Here is a 6,387-nt window from a genome sequence, read left to right as displayed (position 1 = left end):
GTTTCACAGGTATGTAAATCACATTTCTAAACATATATCATAAACTTAAGCCTAATAAACAGGAAAAACAATCTAAAGGTCTCTTATTGTAAAACAGACACGTGGTTGTGTCCATAGGTGGCGCCTTTTATCCTGACTTATAAATCTTTGTGTGCGTCCAATGCAGATTCTGATCCTATTATTGTTACAGTAGTAGCAGTATTAGTACATACTACCTGGCTACTGCATATTATAACTATACTACTAAGGTACTGTATATTATACCTATACTACAGAGGCACTGTATATTATACCTATACTTCTAGGGTACTGTATATTATACCTATACTACTAAGGTACTGTATATTATACCTATACTACTAAGGTGCTGTATGTTATACCTATACTACTAAGGTACTGTATATTATACCTATACTACTAAGGTACTGTATATTATACCTATACTATAGAGGCACTGTATATTATACCTATACTTCTAGGGTACTGCATATTATACCTATACTACCTGAGTACTGCATATTATAGCTATAATACTAAGGAAATGTATATTATACCTATACTACTAGGGTACTGTAAATTCAACATATACTACAAGAGTACTGCATATTATAACTATACTATTAAGGCACAGTATATTCTACCTATACTACTAAGGTGTTGTATATTATAACTATACTACTAAGGCACTGTATATTATACCTATACTACTAAGGTGCTGTATATTATACCTATACTACTAAGGTGCTGTATATTATACCTATATAACTAAGTATTGTATGTTATACCTATACTACAGAGGCACTGTATATTAGACCTATACTACTAGGGTACTGTATATTATACCTGTGCTACTAAGGTGCTGTATTTTATACCTATACTACAGAGGCACTGTATATTATACCTATACTACTAAGGTGCTGTATTTTATACCTATACTACAGAGGCACAGTATATTATATCTATACTACTAAGGCAATGTATATTAAACCCATACAACTTAGGTGCTGTATGTTATACCTATACTACAGAGGCACTGTATATTATACCTATACTACTAAGGTGCTGTATATTATACCTATACTACTAAGGTGCTGTATATTATACCTATATAACTAAGTATTGTATGTTATACCTATACTACAGAGGCACTGTATATTAGACCTATACTACTAGGGTACTGTATATTATACCTGTGCTACTAAGGTGCTGTATTTTATACCTATACTACAGAGGCACTGTATATTATACCTATACTACTAAGGTGCTGTATGTTATACCTATACTACAGAGGCACTGTATATTAGACCTATACTACTAAGGTGCTGTATGTTATAACTATACTACAGAGGCACTGTATATTATACCTATACTGCTAAGGTGCTAAGGTACCAATATGACTAAGTATTGTATGTTATATCTATACTACTAAGGCATTGTATAATATACCTATACTACCTGAGTACTGCATATTATAGCTATAATACTAAGGAGCTGTATATTATACCTATACTACTAAGGTGCTGTATGTTATACCTATACTACAGAGACACTGTATATTATACCTATAATACTAAGGTGCTGTATATTATACCTATACTACTAAGGTGCTGTATATTAGACCTATACTACTAAGGTGCTGTATGTTATACCTATACTACAGAGGCACTGTATATTATACCTATACTACTAAGGTGCTGTATGTTATACCTATACTACTAAGGTGCTGTATGTTATACCTATACTACAGAGGCACTGTATATTATACCTATACTAATAAGGTGCTGTATGTTATACCTATACTACAGAAGCATGTATATTGTACCTATACTACTAAGGTGCTGTATGTTATACCTATACTACAGAGGCACTGTATATTATACCTATACTAATAAGGTGCTGTATGTTATACCTATACTACAGAGGCACTGTATATTATACCTATACTAATAAGGTGCTGTATGTTATACCTATACTACAGAAGCACTGTATATTATACCTATACTAATAAGGTGCTGTATGTTATACCTATACTACAGAAGCACTGTATATTATACCTATACTACTAAGGTGCTGTATGTTATACCTATACTACAGAGGCACTGTATATTGTACCTATACTACTAAGGTGCTGTATGTTTATAACTATACTACAGAGGCACTATATATTATACCTATACAACAGAGGCATTGTATATTATACATATACTAATAAGGTGCTGTATCTTATACCTATACTACATAGGCACTGTATATTATATCCTATACTACTAAGGTGCTGTATGTTATACCTTTACTAAAGATGCACTGTATATTATACCTACACTACTAAGGTGCTGTATGTTATACCTATACTACAGAGGCGCTATATATTATACCTATACTACAGAGACACTGTATATTATACCTATATAATAAGGTACTGTATGTTATACCTATACTACAGAGGCACTGTATATTACACCTATACTACTAAGGTGCTGTATGTTATACCTATACTACAGAGGCGCTATATATTATAGCTATACTACAGAAGCACTGTATATTATACCTATACTAATAAGTTGCTGTATGTTATACCTATACTACAGAGGCACTGTATATTATACCTATACTACTAAGGTGCTGTATGTTATACCTATACTACAGAGGCGCTATATATTATACCTATACTACAGAGGCACTGTATATTATACCTAATAAGGTACTGCATATTATACCTCTACTACTAAGGCCCTGAACAGTATATAATACCTATTCTACTAGGGTACTGTATATTATACCTATACTACTAAGGCAATGTATATTATACCTATACTGTTAAGGTGCTAAGGTACCTATATGACTAAGTATTGTATGTTATATCTATACTACTAAGGCATTGTATAATATACCTATACTACCTGAGTACTGCATATTATAGCTATAATACTAAGGAGCTGTATATTATACCTATACTACTAAGGTGCTGTATGTTATACCTATACTACAGAGACACTGTATATTATACCTATAATACTAAGGTGCTGTATGTTATACCTATACTACAGGGGCACTGTATATTATATCTATACTACTAAGGTGCTGCAGGTTATACCTATACTACAGAGGCACTGTATATTATACCTATACTACTAAGGTGCTGTATGTTATACCTATACTACCTGAGTACTGCATATTATAGCTATAATACTAAGGAGCTGCATATTATACCTATACTACTAAGGTGCTGTATGTTATACCTATACTACAGAGGCACTGTATATTATACCTATACTACTAAGGTGCTGTATGTTATACCTATACTACAGAGGCACTGTATATTATATCTATACTACTAAGGTGCTGCATGTTATACCTATACTACAGAGGCACTGTATGTTATACCTATGCTACTAAGGTGCTGTATGTTATACCTATACTACAGAGGCACTGTATATTATACCTATACAACTAAGGTGCTGCATGTTATACCTATACTACAGAGGCACTGTATATTATATCTATACTACTAAGGTGCTGCATGTTATACCTATACTACAGAGGCACTGTATATTATATCTATACTACTAAGGTGCTGCATGTTATACCTATACTACAGAGGCACTGTATATTATACCTATACTACTAAGGTGCTGCATGTTATACCTATACTACAAAGGCACTGTATATTATACCTATACTACTAAGGTGCTGTATGTTTTACCTATACTACAGAGGCACTGTATATTATACCTATACTACTAAGGTGCTGTATGTTATACCTATACTACAGGGGCACTGTATATTGTACCTATACTAAGGTGCTGTATGTTATACCTATACTACAGAGGCACTGTATATTATACCTATACTACAGAGGTGGTATATGTTATACCTACACTAGAGGCACTCTATATTATACCTATACTAATAAGGTGCTGTATGTTATACCTATACTACAGAGGCACTGTATATTATACCTATACTACTAAGGTGCTGTATGTTATACCAATACTACAGAGGCACTGTATATTAGACCTATACTACTAAGGTGCTGTATGTTATAACTATACTACAGAGGCACTGTATATTATAACTATACTACTAAGGTGCTGTATGTTATACCTATACTACAGAGGCACTGTATATTTTACCTATACTGCTAAGGTGCTGCATGTTATACCTATACTATAGAGGCACTGTTTATTATTCCTATACTACTAACGTGCTGGATGTTATACCTATACTACAGAGGTGCTGTATATTATACCTATACTACTAAGGTGCTGTATGTTATACCTATACTACAGAGGCACTGTATATTATACCTATATAATAAGGTACTGTATGTTATACCTATACTACAGAGGCACTGTATATTATACCTATACTATTAAGGTGCTGTATGTTATACCTATACTACAGAGGCGCTATATATTATAGCTATACTACAGAAGCACTGTATATTATACCTATACTAATAAGTTGCTGTATGTTATACTTATACTACAGAGGCACTGTATATTATACCTATACTACTAAGGTGCTGTATGTTATACCTATACTACAGAGGCGCTATATATTATACCTTTACTACAGAGGCACTGTATATTATACCTCTACTACTAAGGCACTGTACAGTATATAATACCTATACTACTAGGGTACTGGATATTATACGTATACTACTAAGGTATGGCATATTATACTTACACTACTAGGGTACTGGATATTATTCCTATACTACTAGGGTACTGTATAGTATACGTATACTACTAAGGTGTTGTATATTATACCTATTCTACTAAGGCAATGTTTATTATACCTATACTACTTAGGTGCTGTATGTTATACCTATACTACAGAGGCACTGTATATTGTACCTATACTACTAAGGTGCTGTATGTTATACCTATACTACAGAGGCACTGTATATTATACCTATACTACTAAGGTGCTGTAAGTTATACCTATACTACAGAGGCGGTATATGTTATACCTACACTACAGAGGCACTCTATATTATACCTATACTAATAAGGTGCTGTATGTTATACCTATACTACAGAGGCACTGTATATTATACCTATACTACTAAGGTGCTGTATGTTATACCTATACTACAGAGGTGCTATATGTTATACCTACAATACAGAGGCACTCTATATTATACCTATACTAATAAGGTGCTGTATGTTATACCTATACTACAGAGGTACTGTATATTATACCTATACTACTAAGGCACTATATATTATACCTATACTACAGAAGCACTGTATACTATACCTATACTTCTAGGGTACTGCATATTATACGTATACTACAGAGGCACTGTATATTATACCTATACTACTAAGGTTATGTATGTTATACCTATTCTACAGATGCACTGTATATTATACCTATACTACTAGGGTACTGCATATTATACCTATACTACTAAGGCACTGTACAGTATCTAATACCTATACTACTAGGGTACTGGATATTATACGTATACTTCTAAGGTATGGCATATTATACTTATCACTAGTAGGGTACTGGATATTTTTCCTATACTACTAGGGTACTGTATGTTATACGTATACTACTAAGGTACTGAATATTATGGATATACTACTAAGGATTGTATATAATACATATACTATTAAGATATTGCATATTATACATATAATACTTGGATACTGCATATTATACCTATACTATTAAGGAGTTGTATGTTTTACCCACACTAAAATATCTATCCTAGAAAATGATTCCTAGTGAATGTATAGGCTGCACTCTCAGAGATGCCACTGGTTCCTAATGAATGGATAGTCTGCTTTCTCAGGGATGTCACCGTTTTCTAGTGATCGGATAGGCTGTATTCTCAGTGATGTTACCAGTTCATAGTGAATGGATTGGCTGTACTTTCAGTGATGTCACTAACTCTTAGTGACTGCATAGATTCTCAGTGGTGTCACTGGTTCCTAGTGAATGAATAGGCTGCACTCTCAGTGATGTCACTGGTTCCTTGTGAATGGCTAGCCCGCATTATCAGTGATGTCACTGGCTGCTATTGAATGGATTAGCTGCACTCTCAGTGATGTCACAGGTTCCTAGTAAGTGGATAGGCAGCCCTCTTACTGATGTCACTGGCTCCTAGTGAACGGATAGGCTGCACTCTCAGCAAAGTCACTGGTTCTTAGTGAGTGGTTAGGCTGCATTCTGGTGATATCATGGTTGTTAGTGAATGGACAGGCTGCAGTCTCAGTGATGTCACTGGCTCCTAGTGATGGGATAGGCTGCTTTCAGTGATGTCACTGTGTCCTAGTGACAGGATAGGCTGATTCTGATTCCTGATCCCCTCTAACACTGCATGATAATTCTGACAACATAACATAGAAGGTATTAAATAGTGAGGAT

This window comes from Taudactylus pleione, unplaced genomic scaffold (genome assembly GCF_031769625.1).
Source record: "Taudactylus pleione unplaced genomic scaffold, aTauple2 ptg001441l, whole genome shotgun sequence".
NCBI classification, from domain to species: domain Eukaryota; kingdom Metazoa; phylum Chordata; class Amphibia; order Anura; family Myobatrachidae; genus Taudactylus; species Taudactylus pleione.
The sequence above is the reverse complement of the archived record's forward strand: the minus strand, read 5'-3'. Positions refer to the sequence as shown.